This window comes from Trachemys scripta, chromosome 1 (assembly GCF_013100865.1).
Source record: "Trachemys scripta elegans isolate TJP31775 chromosome 1, CAS_Tse_1.0, whole genome shotgun sequence".
Taxonomy (NCBI): Eukaryota; Metazoa; Chordata; order Testudines; family Emydidae; genus Trachemys; species Trachemys scripta.
Window position 1 is genome coordinate 250,595,810 of NC_048298.1, and position 19,991 is coordinate 250,615,800.

The 19,991-nt window shown below is 40.7% G+C and overlaps 1 long non-coding RNA gene across 2 annotated transcripts in view; it reads right to left on the reverse strand.

Moving 5' to 3' along the window:
• Positions 1-2,193: 2,193 nt before the first annotated feature.
• The window catches only part of LOC117871423, a 54,613-nt gene continuing 36,815 nt past the window's right edge, over positions 2,194-19,991 (reverse strand). The window contains exon 3 of one of the 2 annotated variants that reach the window (XR_004644233.1): positions 2,194-2,877. This is a non-coding gene — a long non-coding RNA (uncharacterized LOC117871423). Of the gene's footprint in view, positions 2,878-10,996; positions 11,247-19,991 lie in introns of those variants that run through there. The other variant, XR_004644230.1, reaches the window with a different exon arrangement.

Here is a 19,991-nt window from a genome sequence, read left to right on the forward strand (position 1 = left end):
GAGAGAAGGAGGGTGATTGATTAAAGAAAGGTTTCAAAGGAAGAACTAGAGGCAGTGGTGAAGGAGACAGTCACAAAAGCCAAGGGAGGACAAGATTTTGAGGAGAACATGGCTGATAGTGTTACAAGCATCTGAGAGGTGAAAGAGGATAGAATATAAATCCTGATATTTGGTTATAAAAAAGTTATTAGAGATCTTGGTGAAAGCAGCATCACTGGAGCAGAGAGGGAAATAGCCAGAATGGAGGTGATCCAAGGTAGGGTTAGAGGAAAGGAAGCCAGTGCATCCGTTATAGGTTTCACTTTTTCAGTTGGTTTAGATATAAAGAGGAGGACGACGATGGGGTGATAGATAGAGAGGCAGGGACTTTCTGAAGATGGGAGAACAGTGGAGTGGGGAGAATAGAAGATATGGGGAGATGGAGGTAACGGGCGTTGGTCAGGGAAGAATGAAGAGGCAATGAAGCAAAGAAGACATTCTGAACATGGTAGGAATGTAGTGGCAGATCATGCTCAATGGGCAGGTGGATGGTTGGGATCCAAGTGAGTGGCAAGACAGGCGAGAAATATTAATTTAATAGTCTATCAGTGTGTTGATTAGTGAGTAAATCTCTAATCCCTTTAAATGGGGAGAGAGTTATGCAATTAAGAGAGGAATTTGGCCACAAAACAAAAAGAGTACAGTGAATACAGCAATAAATCAACTAGGTGGTTAATAAGGTAGTTAATTATGCAGAAGAGAGTTGATAAGGTAATGCATTTGAGCAGTTTGGTTCAAACGTTCCTCCTTCTATACATTTGAGCCACTGGACAAATAATCTTCCATGCACTATTCTTCACAAAAATAGTCCTCAGAGATTTGGCTTCAGTACTATTGTTCTCTTGTCTGTGGCAAATCTCAGAGACAGCAGCTTTTTCTTAGTAGTCATATTGTGTTTCTTTACATTTATTTGAAATCCCACAAACTATCTGGCAGATTGTCAGATTCAAATCACATTTTACTGCTCCCTAACAAGGGGCAACATTTAAGTTATGGTCTAGGTGAATTAATATTCCAGCTTCTCAAGATCAATTCTGGACATAGATGGCAAAACTTTAATTACAGGGAATACATTTAATCTATATATATTTATCGTAGGGTAGAAATTTTCATATATGCTATTTTATATGTGTATATTAGTTTCTAAATTTCACCAACAATGTGACAGGCATTTTGCAAACTTAAAAGGAGGCACAATCTTTGTCCCAAAGAGCTTACATGCCAACCAATTAATATACTGTATTATTTCATAATGCAGTATATTTATTCTTTATTATACAACAGAGAAACTGGGACCAAAAATAAAAAGGTAAGTGCCTTGAAGTGCTTAGAAGTTCATGGATTTAGGGGGTACAGTTCAACTCCCTATAATACAGAAGAAATCAGGGGAGTGTTTTCTTTATAACCAGAATGTTGCATGGAAGAGATTGGAGGTGGTAGATTTCAGAAATTTTCTGGAGGAGGAGGAATGTATTCTTATTTAGAAAATATTAAACTATCTAAGATTTACATAGTCTGTCAAGATACTTTCACTATATTGCTCATACTGTGAGTGCCTATGCATCCAGGGCTGGCTCCAGGCACCAGCCCAGCAAGCAGGTGCTTGGGGCGGCCAAGGGGAAGGGGCAGCATATCGGGCTGTTCAGCGGCAATTCGGCGGCAGGTCCCTCTCGGAGGGAAGCACCTGCCGCCGAATTCCTGCTGAAGAAGAAAACAGCGCGGTGGAGCTGCCACTGGAGTGCTGCCAATTGCGACTTTTTTTTTCCCCCCTGCCGCTTGGGGCGGCAAAAACCCTGGAGCCAGTTCTGTATGCATCTGCCTAGACAGACATTCATCTATCAGGCTCTATGTAGTACATACTGTAGGACTAGACACTAAATTGTTAGTTGTAACTAATGGCTGGAGGTTTGCTATGATGGCTGCACTTGCGGTACAGCCAAAGATCAGGGCTATTTTAAGTTCCAGTGATGTAAAACAAGGCTGCTTAGGGTTCCTCACCAATGCTGGGTGTGTTTGATGCTCATGACTTTGACAAAGTTTTGATTCCCTTTCTTGAAAATAAGGAAGTTCTTCCTTCATAATGGGATTTGGAGAGAGGTCTTAGCTAGTCCTCCACGCCACAGTGTACAAAACATCTGGACACACAAAGGATAATCATTTTTGAACTTTCTTGGACATATAGGGCTCAGTTCCAAGCTCTGCTCTGATCCTCTGACACTCCTGCTGTAGTGTAGAGAGCAAAGTAGCCAGATCTTCCCATTTGGGAATTGTCCCAGTGTGGTGTATAACTGACACAGCCAGCTTCTTCTCATGCCATTCCCAGAGTAGAGGGTTGGGGTGAAGCTGAGCAATAAGGACAGGACAAAGTGTGGTATGTCTTGGGAATTCTGGTTGGGCCCTTGAGGTCATAGCAAGCTGGAACTGCTCTAAACCATGTTGGGGCCAAACTGACCCTATGACTGGATATTTGCAAATGGCTGCCTACCCTTAGCTTTGCCAAGAGAATCAGGGGCACAACAGAAGATTCTGGCTATTGCATTTTGCATTGTGTAAAATAAGGTAAGGAAACTATGTCCGTTTTGTCTTCATTTTCCACAATACACGGCACTCATGCAAAACACAATCTTGTTTCAAAGTCTCAACCAATGACTGGTTTGGTGGGGATTTTTTTTGGTGATCCCTCCTGATTCAAGACTCCTGTAGCATAAAGCAGCGATTAGTGTCCAGAAGTCTGTTCAGTAACTCTAATAGCGCCATCACTTGGAGACAAATAGATTTTGCTCAGCTCATCATGTAGCTTTGCCAGAGATTTCCCCTTGTCTCCTTCTGAAGATTTTTCTATGAAATAAAGAATTATGATTATGTCAATGCATCAACTTTCAGGGCATAAATCTTGGGGGAAAAAAACAAAACAAGATCCACCCCTATACAGAGCCAGTTTTCTTGCTCAATTTAGTAAATCAATAATCTTCTATGCAAAATACCTCTTTATTGAAGTGCTGGATACTGTGAAAGAATTGAGTCAGTGTTAAGACATGCATAAGAATATGTGACAGATCTGAATTTGCTTATAGTGTGTGTAACATGCTTGGGCAAGTGTTTCATGTCTCCTTTTAGGTCAGAGATTATTACTGCTGAGTGAGCTGAAGCAACCCATGTTTTGGAGCTGAAGGTCTGTCCCTGCTGATGATCTGAGTTGAGGGTTGCTACACGTGCAGCCAGAGCCAATGAAACCATCCCAAGCCATGCAGAGTAGAAAGGCTGTGAGGAAAGTACATATACTTAAGAGTCCACAAACACCTCATACACTATCAGACTTTTATCATGGTGTTATACAGATGGGTTGGTTGGACCATATACACTGAGGAGTGCTGGAACAATTTTTATAGTGGGGGTGCTGAGAGCCATTTAACCAAACTGTAAACCCTGTCTATAATGGAAACCACTTCAAGCCAGGGGCATGCAGTAGCACCCCCAACATCCCTAGTTCCAGCACCTACGTATACAGTATGTTCTGAAACCACTCTTACTGCAAGAGAAATTTAAAAAGAAAATACAAAAGTTAAAAGTCACAAACTCTGAAAGCAAAGTTAGCAATTTAATCAGAACATGGCTTATTATATCAGAGTACAGATCTACAAATAACTGCTTGGTAACAGCCTCCTCCCTGTTAGTCCCAGAACAATCAGCTAATGCTGAAATGTTGATCTGTTCACTGATTTACCCTTAGCTAGATTGAAATAATGGGGTAAAATGAGACATTTCAGAGCTGTTCCTAAACTAAACACTCCTAACTGCATTTTGAAAGAATAGCTTATAATGCAGTTGAGTATCCCAATCACCCAACTGATCTATGTAATTAGTTAACTATCTTGGGAAGGAGAAAATAGACCCCACACTTGTGGTTTTATGTTAAAGCCTGGATTGCATTCAATCTGTTGGAATTCTATATGAATAGTCATTATCTGTGAAAAATTTACTTATTTCAATACTAGTTAGCTCAGCCTACATATAAATTTGCAATGGACTTACCCTACTCATTTTCATTTCCCTATTGAACTAGAGTTCTGAAATCTGTACAATTATGGTACTCTATGACCCATAGTATAGAGGGGGGGGGGAAATCTTACTATTCACTTCCCATCAAAAGGCCATCAGTCTTACTGGTTTTCAACCACTTAGATGCCCTTTTGCTCAAGCGTGTGTAGGTGGTATAAATCGACAGGGGAAATAGAGTAGGGTGAAGGATTATAGGGAAGCAAGGAACTGAGTGGCTATCTGACTGATTCACTTCCAGGCTTTCACACCTGGGCGTTTGTAAAGGTGTGGAAGTTCTGTAAATGAAGGGCTTGTTTGTTTTTTGGAGGGAAGGGGTTTTATTGAATCTCCAGTGAGACATACTTTCAACCTTAACTCTTTATTTTTAATGAAATATTTTGCTTCAGAATAGTCTCCCGATCACCCCTAGCTCTCCTCTCACCCTGAAGGCAATATTCATTAGGAGGAACAGACATAGAATAGCCATAGGCTCCCCTACTACTGCTTCCCACCCAACATTCATTCCTGATTAACAATGTGCTCTACACCAGTGCTGATAGGATAATGCCAGTCCCAGTGCTTTTTTTTTTTTTTTTAAAAACCATATCCCTCTGCAAGGGCAACCACTATCATCATTAAGAGTGATTGCATAGCCATTGCAATCAATTGGGACTCAAAATGATTGCACTAAAAAAATTACATACAGTGGGGCCAGATTCATCCCAGATGTAAGCCAATTAGCTTGGTCTTACACCAAGTGTGAATTTGTCTCACTAAGACAATATTGATTACCAGGGTGCACTGAGCTAGTATATAGACTCCAAATGATATGTTAAAAATAACTGTAGCATTGAGAAGATTTTTACATTCAAGCCACTGGATGCTTGGAAAGGTCTGTCTTTGCCTGTAGCAATCTCTACTAAAAGGACTGGATTTAATGTTCTATTGCTGTTGAATTCTTGAATTTGAGACAATTAACTTACAAAGTGATGATCAAGAGATGTTTGCAGTCTCTGCAGATCTCTAGCCGATTTGTACAAACTAGCTATGACATTACTAGTGACCTCTTTCTCCAGGGAGCATTATTTCTCTGCTCTCAAATTTGTGACAAATCAACTTTGAAAAAGATGTCTCAGCAAATATTTGGTGACTTAATGCTACTGGCTATTGGAGCAGAGCAAATTAGAGACACAGACTTGTACTGGATCTGTGATTAGTTCAGGAGTATGAGGGCTGACACTAGATAACGATTATTGACTTTTAAGCTATCTACATTTCAAGATGTTTGCGTTGCCAAGTAGTTTACATTTTAAAGAATCGGGAGAAAACTTACTATATAGTATATGAGCTAAGATGTGAAAAAATTATCTAAGTTATATCTTTATCATACCTTATTTGTAGTGTCTATTTTCAGGCATAAATATTAGTTATGGTATATGGATGCTAGCATTCAGTTGGATATGAAAATACACAACAACAAAAGAGACATGAGACATAAGTCAACATAACTTCTTGAAATGTAATAAGTTTGTGCCAACTCTAAAATTCTACCTATCTGATGGCCCTGTGTATGAAAGGGCCCAAAACTGCTTCTATTTACTTCAGTGGGGGCAGGATTAGACCTTTATTAAGCTTCACAATTGCAATTGTGTCCTCTTAATTTGAGAGTACAGGACTTTGAGGGTCTTGGGTTTTCTAAGGTAAATTAGCACATATGTATTTGTATGCCTGGCGTCAAGTTTGTATAACACTGTTTAATATTAGCACGCGTATGGTGTAGGTCCTTGCCTGGTCTCAGAACTCAGGCCCCAGCCCGAGTCTGAATGTCTACATTGCAATTTTATAGCTCTGCAACCTGAGCCCCATGAACTAGAATCAGCTGTCACAAACCAGCTCTGGGTGTTTTATTGATGTGTACCCATACTCCTAAAGGCCCCGATCACGCTAAGTGGCAAGCACCCTCGATGCTCATTTACTTCAATAAGTTTTAAGGCAAGATGGGACCATTATGATGAGCTAGTCTAGTGTCCTATATAAACACAGGCTATAGAACTTAACCCAGTAATTTTTGCAGGAAGCCATAACTTCTGGTTGAGCTAGAGTGTACTTTTTAGGAAAAAAAAAAACACCCGATCTTGGTTTGAAGCCTTCAAGTGAGGGAAAATCCCTGCTATCCCTAGGGATATTGCTTCAGTGGTTTATTATCCTCACTGCTAAACATTTGTATCTTATTTTCAGCCATAAGATCTTGTTATGTCTACTAGATTAAGGGGCTCTTCACTATCAGAAGTCTTCTCCCCATGTAGATACTTATAGACTGATCAAGCCACCTCTTAACTTTGTCATGGATAAACTAAATATATTGAGCTTCTTTAGTCTCTCACTGTAAAGCAGGCTTTCCAGCTTTTGAATCACCTGTGTAGCTCTCTTTTGAACCCTTTTCAATTTTTCAACATCCTTTTCGAAATGTGGACGCCAGGACTGGTTCACACTATTCTAGTAATGCTGTTATTAATGCTTGCTAGTATTGCAATAGGCATCTTAACTTCTTATCTGACATATTGCTGCATAGAATGTTTGTTACAGCAGATGATTTAAAAATAAATGATTAATGTTTGCTAATATAAACGTTCAAGATTTTCTGCTACTTGAAAACAGCACATTAAATGCTTGTTCCTGCTAAGGGTACTAATCACATATAGATACTGGAGATAGAATGCATTATATTAATCTCATCAAAAAACTTTCTATGATTTGCTAATAAATACAGTTTAACATATGGTAGCTGTCAAGAGGTCTGCATGTTGTGTTTTGTTTGTTATTGTGCAAGGTCTATTTATCTTAGAGTTTTCTATAGCTTCCATCACTGTAATATGTAAATTCTTCCCAGGTAAATTAGCTCTCCAGAGAGGTTTTGTAGTGGATTTATGGATACTTCTGCTCTTATCCTTCTATAACCAAGGAAGGGAGATGTTTGGAAATGACAGGTTTGGATTTTTCCCCCTTGTTTAATCTCTGTGTGCTCATGGAAGAGTGACAGGGTGATGTCCTGCTCCCATCTTCTGCTTTGTCTACAAAGACTCTGAGACCTTCAGTTGTTAAACACCCCAGTGCAGTTGATTTACATTTGTTCCTCCCACCACCTTGCTGATTGACACACCATAATTATTTACTGTTTTTCCTCAGTTCTCTGCTGAGGAGAGGAAAGAAGAGATGAGGGAAGAGCTCTCTCTACCCAGAGTTCCTTCTTGGTTCTGGCTTTGCTAGCCTGCCTTTCCCTCCCCTGCAATTCCTTCCTGTGTCTTCTTCTATCTCCTGGGTTAATCGGTCAATTTGCTAGTTAGTCCACCCCCCCCCCATTCTGATCCACTAATTAGGTCCTGTCAAGTCCACCCTGTAGGTGATTAATTGGTGTGTAAGTGACCAGAGTGCTGGCTCAGCTGTTGGTCCCCAGCACTCTGTCACACCAAGCCTTGTGGTAATGATGGATATGCATTATCAAAGAGAAGAGACTGGCAGTTTGATTTAAAGATGATCAAGGTCTGAATTAGTCTAATCTGTGTTAATTTGTGTCATAGCAGAATTCTCTTCAATGCTTTATGTACAAGTTATTGTTGTTATTGCACTCGGTGTTTGTTGGTAGGAAGATTGCCTGTCAAGGACACTCAGGGGATGTGATGTAGGTTTTCCAGGGTGCGAGGTGGGGACTCAAACCAGTATTTAAGTTTCAGAAGAAATCTCTAAATAATCGATCCCAGCCCTTTTTGCTGTTGGCAACACATGGCAGAAGGGGTACGCCTTTTAAGACTAGAAAGTTTGAAGAAAGTAAAGAACTAGCAACATTTAAACTTTTTAAAAATTCCTTATTTAAATCACCGATTCTCAAACTTCATTGAACCATGACCCCCTTCGGACAACAAAAATTACCTCATGACCCCAGAGAGTGGGGGAGCGGGGATGGAGTCAGAGACCGAGCCCTGCCATCCCAGGCTGATGCTCTTGGACTTTGGCTTCAGCCTGAGGCGGCAGGGCTCAGGCTTTGGCTTCCACCTCAGGCCCCAGCAAGTCTAATGCTGGCCCTGGTGACCTCATTAAAATGGGGTCGTGACCCACTTTGGGGTCCCAATCCACAGTTTGAGAACCACTCATAGAATATCAGGGTTGGAAGGGACCTCAAGAGGTCATCTAGTCCAACCCTCTGCTCAAAGCAGGACCAATCCCCAACTAAACCATCCCAGACAGGGCTTTGTCAAGCCTGACCTTAAAAATCTCTAAGGAAGGAGATTCCACCACCTCCCTAGGTAACCCATTCCAGTGCTTCACCACTCTCCTAGTGAAAAAGTTTTTCCTAATATCCAACCTAAACCTCCCCCACTGCAACTTGAGACCATTACTCCTTGTTCTGTCATCTGCTACAACCTGAGAATAGTCTAGATCCATCCTCTTTGGAACCCCCTTTCAGGTAGTTGAAAGCAGCTATCAAATCCCCCCTCATTCTTCTCTTCTGCAGACTAAACAATCCCAGTTCCCTCAGCCTCTCCTCATAAGTCATGTGCTCCAGCCCCCTAATCATTTTTGTTGCCCTCCCCTGGACTCTTTCCAGTTTTTCCACATCCTTCTTTAGTGTGGGACCCAAAACAGGACACAGTACTCCAGATGAGGCTTCACCAACGTCAAATAGAGGGGAATGATCACGTCCCTCGATCTGCTGGCAATGCCCCTACTTATACAGCCCAAAATGCCGTTAGCCTTCTTGGCAACAAGGGCACACTGTTGACTCATATCCAGTTTCTCATCCACTGTAACCCCTAGGTCCTTTTCTGCAGAACTCTGCTGCCTAGCCATTCAGTCCCTAGTCTGTAGCAGCGCACTGGATTCTTCCATCCTAAGTGCAGGACTCTGCACTTGTCCTTGTTGAACCGCATCAGATTTCTTTTGGCTGAATCCTCTAATTTGTCTAAGTCCCTCTGTATCCCATCTGTACCTCCCATGTATCTACCACTCTTCCTAGTTTAGTGTCATCTGCAAACTTGCTGAGGGTACAGTCCACGCCATCCTCCAGATCATTAATGAAGATATTGAACAAAACCGGCCCCAGGACCGACCCTTGGGGCACTCCACTTAATACCAGCTGCCAACTAGACATGGAGCCATTGATCACTACCTGTTGAGCCCGATGATCTAGCCAGCTTATAGTCCATTAATCCAATCCATACTTCTTTAACTTGCTGGCAAGAATACTGTGGGAGACCATATCAAAAGCTTTGCTAAAGTCAAGGAATAACACATCCACTGCTCCCCCCTCATCCACTGCTTCCCCCTCATCCACAGAGCCAGTGGATTTAAATCAATACAATAAATTTGTATTTTTTCTTACAAAATCATCATTTTTATCCACCCTTTTATGTCCCCTTTTAGTTACTGCAGCCACCTCCTTTCTGACCTCCCTGACAGTCACGTCACCTCCATCCAGTCCATTCAAAACACAGCTGCTAAGAACATCTTCTAGGCCTGTCATTCGGAACATGTCGGCTTCTTTAATTCCCTCTTTGGGCTACTACTTCACTGCATCACATTAAAACTTACTGTCCTTGCATTCAAGGCCCTTGACAACCCTGCACCTCCCTACTTATCTATTATTTCTTTTCAAGTCCCCTTGCCCAGGCTTTTCTTAAAGGAACAATAGTAGAAAAATACTCCCTGCCCTTAAAAGACACAGCTTTTATTTTGAGAGACTATGTTAGCCGGGAGACAGGTGTTCCCTCAACCCATGCTATATTGAACTAGGCAGCAAGAGGCTGTACATAGTGTGGAGGGCAATGGTACACCTGATCTTCTCCAACTGTCATTCCTGCCCTCTCTCCACTTGGGCCAAGTTTCTCCCAACCCCTTGTGTCTGTGGAGTCCCTCTGCTCAAGCCAGGTTTCCCTTTACCTAGGGTCTTAGGCTCCTGGCCTGCCACAACACTTCTCACCACTCCAACACCAAACCACTCTGCTTCAACTCCTCCAACTGTCTGATTGAAGCAGGGTTTTTTTTATCAGGTGACTGGCTTCAGGTGTTCTAATTGGCTTAATTGGTTTCAGGTGCTCTAATCTGTAGCAGCCTCTCTTGCCTCTACAGGGAATAAGGCTCTCATCATCCTGGGGCTTACATATCTCCCATCGATCACTCTCCTGCTGCCCTCTGGCCATGCTATATCTCAGTATGTTTGCATGATAGCTTAGAAGGACTCTGAACATCAATTTGCACATGATCCCAAATATATTCCACATCTGTAAAATGTACCCATTACTCTATATGACAAGTTTATGGCAAGGTCTGATTAATGTTTGTAAGGTGCCTTGAAGTTAGAGACATCTGTGTAGTGTAAGTAGGGTGACCAGATATCCCGATTTTATAGGGACAGTCCCGTTTTTTGGGTCTTTTTCTTATATAGACTCCTATTAACCCCCACCCCGGTCCCGATTTTTCACATTTGTTGTCTGGTCACCCTAAGTGTAAGTATTACCACTATAGGTTTTCTCTAGCACTTTCACAGCTGCAGCATGTTATCAAGGGCTTGGCTGAGTTCCAAAACTGAGTGAACATATGCACTCTGGCTTAAACTGTGTATGGTACAACAACAACTTTATTGAACATAGAAACATAACACTAGTCAACTCTGCATACCAGTAGATGGAGCTCTTGCTTTTTATTAACTCTACAAACAGTTTATATGTACATACTTTTTTTATTTGCAGTGTTGTTGTAGCCTTGTTGGTCCAAGGATATTAGAGAGACAAGATGGGTGAGGTATCTTTTATTGGACCAACTTCTGTTGATGAAAGAGACAAGCTTTCAAGCTACACAGAGATCTTCTTCAGGCCTGGGCTCTGAGTAGCTTGACAGCGTGTCTCTTTCACTAACAGAAGTTGGTCCAATAAAAGGTATTACTTCACCTACCTTGTCTTTCCAATACTTTTTTATAGCACTGTTGTAATATGCATTACACACTTCAACTGTGAAAATGAATCTGGAATCCTTGGAGAGCCTCTGGGTGACTCAGCCAGTATGAGAAATTTTTCATAGTGGCCTGAGGCTATGACAGTAATTTATACCAATATGATCTTAATGATGATGAGCCAAATCTTGGAGTCAACTTCTGTGGAAGTTTTGCCTGAAGAGGACTGTAAGATAAATAATAATAATTAGTGTACTTGTCTCTCAAAATCTGGCATAAACACTGATCAAATAATTCTGTAGATAATTCATTTATAGACTCATCCATTGAATTTATTCTGTAGGTGGCAGAGGTTATGGTCCAGATTTTACTTCAAAATATTTTGTGGCTACAAATAACGGCAGCCAGTTTTGCAAACAGAATTATTTATGCCTGTAGTTTAGGTCATATATGGTAGAAGTCTCTAGCCCTGATTTGGAAGTATAATTAGGGATTTAGATGTCTATGTGCCCTATAATTGGGGTCCCCAAACTGAACCGCTGGGGTTTGACACTTAGTTAACGTTAAGATGAAAGTTTGGTCCTTTACATCTTTTCTGTATGAAAATACACCACCATCCTCTGTTTGTGCGTGACTGACTGAGAGGCCATGAGGAACATGAATCAAACTTTCATAAATACGTTTTCACTTAGGAAATTCCTATGTTTCTGTATGTGTTCAAGTAAAATATAAAAGTTGCAAAGTTAAATTCATCCAATAATAACAACTCAAAGTTAGCCATCGAAAGACAGCTGATACACATGGAAAGTAAAGTAGATATACTTCTCATTGATATGGTAGGCAGGGAAATACTATTTCAATGAATTGTTCCTTGTTGTGCATCACATTTGTTTGCATAATAACCCAAATAAGTATAATCATATAGTACGCTTTGAAGAAAGTAGGATTCAAGAAAACTTTTTGGGTATGAACTGAAATTCATTATCTAATGAAGTGACTTCTTGGACATGTGACATCATTCCAGGGGTTTAAGTCCTGAATAGAAGGGTTTTTTCAGTTTCCCCTCCCCAAGTTTAAAATACTAAATAAAAACATTAGCATAAAATATCCTATACACAAGAATTACCTTGGAACTCAGGGAAGACTGCAGCCCCCCCTTACTCTATGGCTCAAATCTTAATACCTTATATGACATAAGTGGGAATTTCCCCTGAATCTACACTGGAGGATTGTCCGCATGCAGATTAATGTGACAATATGTATTAAAGTGTTCAGGATTTCACATTTATTTCCATCAATAGGTTCTCAAACTAGCTTTTTCCTTCCTCCCATTCGAGCTTACTTTTTTTCCTGTTGGCACACAACTTGATCGAGCCTTATGTTTTATGTTCAGATCATCATCATTCTGTTTACTCTTCGGGCTATTGCTCTTTGTATTGGTTCAACTGGCACAGGCAGCACAGCTTGCTGAATGAATGCCCGTTGTGTATCTCAATGAGATAAGCGATTAGAAAGGATGAAAATATATTACTCAGGAGTAATCAGTATTGGCCTAACTTCTCTCAGGGAAGTCAGCGAGAGCTTTACTATTGACTTTAAACTAGCACAATTAGATGAGCATTGAGCACTTCTGTAAGTCCTATCCATAGGACCCAAATCTGATCTTTTACAACAATGTAAATCAGCAGTAATCCCACTGAAGTTAATGGAATCCCACCGTTTCAAATCTAGTGAGAGATCGAATCAGGCCCATTGGGTATATTTAAATAGATCTTTCTAACAATGACTTTCCTAGGACTCGCTAACAAATACAGTTAACTGTTGGTAAAACTCACTATGACAAGTCAGAGGCTCACATTCAGCAATATAGAGTCTCCAGAATTGCTATAAAGCACATAGTATACATACTGGTGACTGTTGAATATAATCAATCTGTGTTGTTATATTCCTGGCCTAGAAGATGGTTTTTCCACGTTTTTACTTTATTACTATGTAAAGTTTAGGGTATAATTACCAGCCAGCTCACCTTTGTGATATGCCTTTTATTTCCCATTTCTCTGAGTATTTTGAACTGGAGAAGCAACCCAGAGATGCATTCATTCAGGTCATTCTTGTGTTGCTATGTCCTGTCTCTTGCACTTGCCACTGTGATCCATGTTTCCCACCCCTTGCACCACACAGAACAGAGCACCAAGGCCCGAATCACAGAAACGGATAAGGGTGGGGGGAGAGGGCACTATGTGGAGGAGAAATGCCACACTGAGGTACATTTCTCAGCCAGCACTTAAATACAGCAGAGCCCCAATGCTAAATAAATAAATGGGATGTAGCTCAAAGAAGGGAGATAGTGAAGAACCGCCATGGACATTACATGAATTGTGGCCTCTAAAGCCTCATAAGTTATGAAGTGGTGGCTGATCTCAACAACAGCAGCAGTGTTGAGTGTGCATTTTGTAACCTCTGTCAGTGGGGTCTCAAACATGCAGCTGACTGAGGAGCCAATGGCAGCACGGGGACTGTGCCAATTATATTTCACCTGCCAGTGGAGAGCAAGGAGCAAAGAGATGCATTGATATCAACCAGTCATACTGAGATCCAATTATTTCCTCTAATCCAGGGGTCGGCAACCTTTCAGAAGTGGTGTGCCGAGTCTTCATTTATTCACTCTAATTTAAGGTTTTGTGTGCCAATCATACATTTTAACGTTTTTAGAAGGTCTCTTTCTATAAGTTTATAATATATAACTAAACTATTGTTATATGTAAAGTAAATAAAGTTTTTAAAATGTTTAAGAAGCTTCATTTAAAATTAAATTAAAATGCAGAGCCCCCCAGACTGGTGGCCAGGACCCAGGCAGTGTGAGTGCCACTGAAAATCAGCTTGTGCGCCGCCTTTGGCACCCGTGCCATAGGTTGCCTACCCCTGCTCTAATCCCTGCCCATGAATTCTAGCTCTTCCTGTCCATGCCCTCTGCTTACCCTTCAGTATCATTGGATCTCCAGGATCTGAGGGAATGGATGCAGCACAACATTGGCACAGACACAGACATTTTTTAAGACAGTACTTGATACAAGCGTATACAGGGGAAGGTGTTGAGATGACCCTACATACATACTGAGATGAGGACTGTCTGGCAGATATAATTGGAGGAATATAATTGCAAATGTATTAACTTTAAAAATTATTATTTTGACTCTGTGATGGGTTGGATCACAGAAACCCCCCTGGGAGCTGCCAGCCGATGTGCCAAGACTACTTCTATTCCTGTTTTCCCTGCCAGCTCAGGACTCCAGCACCTTGTCTTGCTGAGCCAGCCACTCCCGTCTGGCTCTAACACAGATCCAGGGTCTGAATCACTTGTCCCAAAGCTGCAAGTTTACCCGAAAACAGCTCACAGAAGTGTGCTTGTCTTTAGCACTCAGATGCCCAACTCCCAATGGGGTCTAAACCCAAATAAATCCATTTTATCCTGTATAAAGCTTATGCAGGGTAAACTCAAATTTTTTACCCTCTATAACACTGCTAGAGAGATATGCACAGTTGTTTGCTCCCCCAGGTATTAATACATACTCTGAGTTAATAAGTAAAAAGTGATTTTATTAAATACAGAAAGTAGGATTTAAGTGGTTTCAAGTAGTAACAGACAGAACAAAGTAAGTCACCAAGTAAAATAAAATGCGCAAATCTATGTCTAATCAAACTAAATACAGATAAGATCCTCACCAGTTCCAGAATGCTCCCTTTTACAGACTAATCTCCTTTTAGCCTGGGTCCAGCAATCACTCACACCCCTTTGTTCCAGTTTCTTCCAAGTATTCTGGAGGGTGGAGAGGCTCCTAGTTTAGCCAGCTGAAGACAAAATGGAGGGGTTTCCCAGGGGTTTAAATAGACTTTCTCTTGTGGGTGGAGTCCCCCTCCTCACCCTGTGTAGAATCCAGTCACAATGTGGAGATTTGGAATCACATGGGCAAGTCACATGCTCATGCATGACTTAGGACTTGCAGGTAGCAGCCATTACCCACATGCTACTTTGAACGTCCTCAGGTAGACTTCTTATGTGGATTGGAGTCTTCCAAGCTCTTTTGTCTGTTAAGTGCTTCCTGATTGAGCACCTAATTTGCACATTCCTTTCCCAAGAAGTGACCAAATGTTCTAAGATATGCATCCGAAGAAGTGGGCTGTAGCCCACGAAAGCTTATGCGCTAATAAATTTGTTAGTCTCTAAGGTGCCACAAGTACTCCTGTTCTTTTTGCAAATGTTCTAACTAAGTCTACTTAGAAATCAAGCAATTATACAGCCAATGTTCATAACTTTGAACACACAAATGGTGCCTGCATACAACTAGGATGAACACAACCAGTGGATCATAACCTTTACATAGATATGTTACATGGCATATGTAGCAAAACCCTATTCCAGTTATATCATACATACATTTATAAGCACTCCCCCCATAAAGCCTTATGGGGTACACTGTCACAGACTCATTCATCTTATTATTGCTTCATATTCCTGTCTGTTTGAATATGAAATCGAATGATATTAAGAGATCAAATATATATGATAACCCAAATAAATTAACCAAATTGCACAAACTTCTTTTCTGATACTTTAAAATTAAGATTACATAAAATGTGGACAACTAAAACCATTGAGTATGAAAGCATCAGTACACCAAGTTCAGAACAAATCACAGATCCAGCTAAAATCTGTCTATAGTTTGCTTAGCTTCACTGGCCAGCAGCAATAGGTCATCTGAGCTCTGTTGACAGACATTAGTTTGAAGGCGATTCTTCACAAGTTTGAGCAGAGAAGTTTGTAGGAACAAAAGTCACTTGTAATGTCATAACTAGTTTGCAGAAGTTCTCTGGAGATCTGCACAGACTGCAAATATCTCTTGACCATTCTCTTGTAAAGTGATTAGTTATTTATGGCATACTACTTCTTTCATGCTTCCCCACTCTGAGTTTTGCATCCTGCCATGTATTTCTTGGAATGAGTCTGCAAGTATTGACACATGCGCAGATTAGCATGGAAAACAAGTCAACAGTGAGTCACTTGGCCTTAACTCCTTCAGCTGATGTTTATTTACTCTGCTTTTCAATAAATATATCCTGGAATGGCTGTTACCTTCCCTGTCAAACTAGATTCTTTCATATTCTGTTATTTATTATTTTTATGTTTCTCTTATTTCTAATTTTAAATAATTGTTTTAAAAGGTTATGAGCCAGATCCTGAGCTGGTATAAACTGGTGCAGCTTCTTCAAAGTTGAGGTAGTGAGTGTGAGTGGACTGAAATTAAAGCCCCTACAGATATCTATCTTAACTGGGTCCTGAAGGAATAGCAGGCAAATGTATTTAGTAAGTACATGGGCTGAGTATGTTGGTTTTAGTTTGAAGGAAGGACTGTGTAGTGTCCTCTGACTGGGGTACAGCAAGTCCCTCTTGCTGGTAGAAAAGAGTGGTTATCCATGGGGAACAACAGACTATTTTAAAGACAAATGTCTAGTCTAGAGTTGTTGGCCATTGTCTACCGGCATGAGAGGCTGTGCCTTCACTTATTTATCTAGGTTCTTATACTGGCACCCATCACCACTGTACCTAAGTGCCAATCGTTAGTGAAATACATGCACACTTTCTATTGTGAGGGAGTCTTGGTTTTGTATGGATGGGCCACTCAGAAGAGGCACTCACACCCCTTTCAGCATCTGCAGCTCTACTGCTAATGGTGTGTATTTTCTCTGGTATTTTCCATCTTAGCTGTAAGGACAAGTAGGGTTATGAAACGGGTCCAGATGTGTATGTGTTTTACATACTTCATGTATGCACATGCACCAGCCACTGAACATCTTGCCCTTTATATCCTGTACTGCAGGCAGAGCATGCTGTTTTGCAAGTGAATGTTCCACTTATACATATGGAACTTATTCTTATTGCTCTGTTTGCCAATGATTTGTTTCCTTTCACTGAATGTTATGTGTAAACACCACTTAACTATGGCCAATGTTGCAAGAGTTAACAAAGAAAGAACATCAAGAAGAAATGGGGAAGAGAAAGAAAAAGAGGAAATAAGAACTACACCAGAATCCTTCTTGTAATGGTATGCAAGTCTCCAATTTATAGTTTTTCTTCCAACATAGAAAACTAATTTCTCTTTCCTTTCTCTTCCACACACATTCTTTTTCCTGCATGTTACCAGATGATTATTTCCTTTCTTTGTCTGGTCTATCAGTATTTGTGTGGGTGTCTCAGTGACTATGAATGCTTGATGGTGCCTGAATGCAATGACAATATATGCTCACTGCTGATACCCATTGTCATTGTCCAAAACACTACAGACTGACATGAGATAGGAGACCTCACCACTGCTTTTCCTCCTGTGCAAAGGTAATGTGGCTAGTGGGAAAACAATCTGCATGCTTTTCTCTTCTAGCATTAATAATTGACTTTCTTCCAGAGTTCTACCTCAAAATCTATGTATAAGAGTTCACTGCATGCAAACTGGGGGAAATCTGTGGGAGCAGAATTGTAGACAGTTGAATTCAGAATTCTGTCAATTTTAAAAGGTGTCCAGTCAGCTCAGCTCCAATAGTGTGTGTGGTTAGCACATTCCAGAGTGGCTTGGTGCAAATTCTGTAATAAGCTAAATGCTAAAAAAAAAAATTAAAAAGTTGGTAATTGTCTCAGTATCTGCAGATACAAAGGAATAGAGGACCTAATTAGTTAGGGGACTGGAGTATTGGATTTGTGTGTTTTACTTAGAGTTGCAGGCTCTTCATTTTGAACAATGTGTGCCTTTTATTTTACATTAAAGGTGTGAACATGCATTTATATGTTTTGTGCCTCATTTCATAGTAGGCTTTTTCAGGATTTTTAGAAGAAAGCATGTTTATACCCCAGGTTTGAAGAAAATCACAATGACCCTGACTTCATACAAGAATTCTGACGCTCACCTTAACATACTGCATATTCTTTAATACACATGAATCTCTCTCCTCCTTCCCCCTTTTTTCCACAAAATCCACTGAAACATTAAAATGAGTGTTTGGGTATCTTTTCAAGTGCAAAACAGGTTAATGTATACTACCACAATAGTCCCAGAGCCAGGCAGATAAGTTGAATGCACTATACCTCAGTATCTATGTTGTAAACCTAAGTGTTCATGAACTTCTCAAGTGAATGAACATTAATACTTGAAGCAGGCAACACATGAGGAATAAACTACATTATGTGGATGCACTCAACTGTTGAAAACCAAACCATCTCATGGATGTCAGCTCCACAGAGCAAACAGCTGAATTTGATGGCCACACTGAAAGATTATTCTTTTAAGTCACAACGTTTGCGCTATGCAGACAGTGCATTGCTCTTATTTGCAGATTCTTTGCACCTGCACCTGTAGAGTATGAACAAAGGGCTAATTCTAGCAAGCAATAACATTAGAGTTATTATTCATGTACTGAAATTATGTGGGTGATTCTTCTGATGTGGGTGTTGCTACATTATATATTGAAGAATAACATTTGGCTGACGCATGCTTTTTACCAAAAACTCACGGAAAACAAATACTCATGTTTCCTTAGTTCAATAGGCTGTCAAGAATGTTAGGGAAACTATTTCATTCCTGGACTATACTGTTGCAAACTTCAGAAGCAGCCAAGTATTTTTCTTTGTACATTACTTCAGGCTAACCATACTACTACATCTTTAAACAGCACAAATCTCTGCAAATCACCAAGTTACCTCTTCGGTGTCTCAAGAAATCTGAACACAGAATTCCAAAGAAATGCAAAAATTCCTGCAGATCTTGGTCACAGAATTTCTAATTAATATATTCCTGAAGAAACACTATAACCAAACTGCAAATGATATCAACCTCACTGCTAAGGTCCTCAACAGAGTATTAAAGAAATCCCTAACTATATAACCAACTAAATACAAAAGACAGTAATTTCCATTAATTAAGGAAAAAAGCGAAGGAACTCTCACTGAAAGTGCAAGGCTTGTTTGATACTAATTGACATTATACTTATGACACAAAGCTCAATTATAGATCACTGCTCCAGTGGGGGATGAGAATGGGGGAGGGAGAATCAGTCCATATCGGGTGTCACAACCTGAGGATACCTTAGACCCAGGGCCGGCGCCAGCATTTCTGCCGCCCCAAGCAAAAAAAAAAAAAAAAAAAAAAAAAAGCCGCGATCGCAATTGCGACCGGCGGCGGCAATTGGGGGGAAAAATAAAAAGCCGCGATCGGCGGCGGCAGTTCAGCGGCAGGTCCTTCGCTCCTAGAGGGAGTGAGGGACTTCCCACCCCCGAATTGCCACAGGTGCCGCCCCTCTCCCTTGGCCGCCCCAAGCACCTGCTTGTTAAGCTGGTGCCTGGAGCCGGCCCTGCTTAGACCCTGAGTCCTTCTGGCATACATTTAAATAATATGAAAATGCCATTTAAAAATTACCAAATTCTCCTGTTCACCCCCATGAAGAAACAGAAACTCCAAAGAAACCTTCAGAAATAAAATATCAAAGCTATGGGGACCAAAGCATAGTTAAAATGAGATGCTGAGGCACAGCACTGAATGAACCCAGGAAGTCCTGTTAAAATGGTCTAATCTTCCCTTCAAGACACTTGCCTAGGATAGGGTTATGTTATTCTTCAATCTGCAAAAATGGTTCCACCATCTATAACTATTGTAGTAGCAGTGCCAGCAAATGATTTTGTATTATCCTCACTAAAATAACATGATACTAAAACATAACATATCCTAAAAGTCAACATGAAACCACACGAGTCAAACAAGCAGCATGAAGCCCAAGTTCTCTGCACAGAAGACCAGCAAAGAGAGTCAATGTATAGACAAAGTGTCATAACCCAGTGGCTCCCTCCCTCAGGGGGTCCCCTGGGGAGGCAAATCAGCATTGTGTGTTGCTAACGCTGTTGCAAGCATCGCAAGGCATTTTGGAAAGGGTT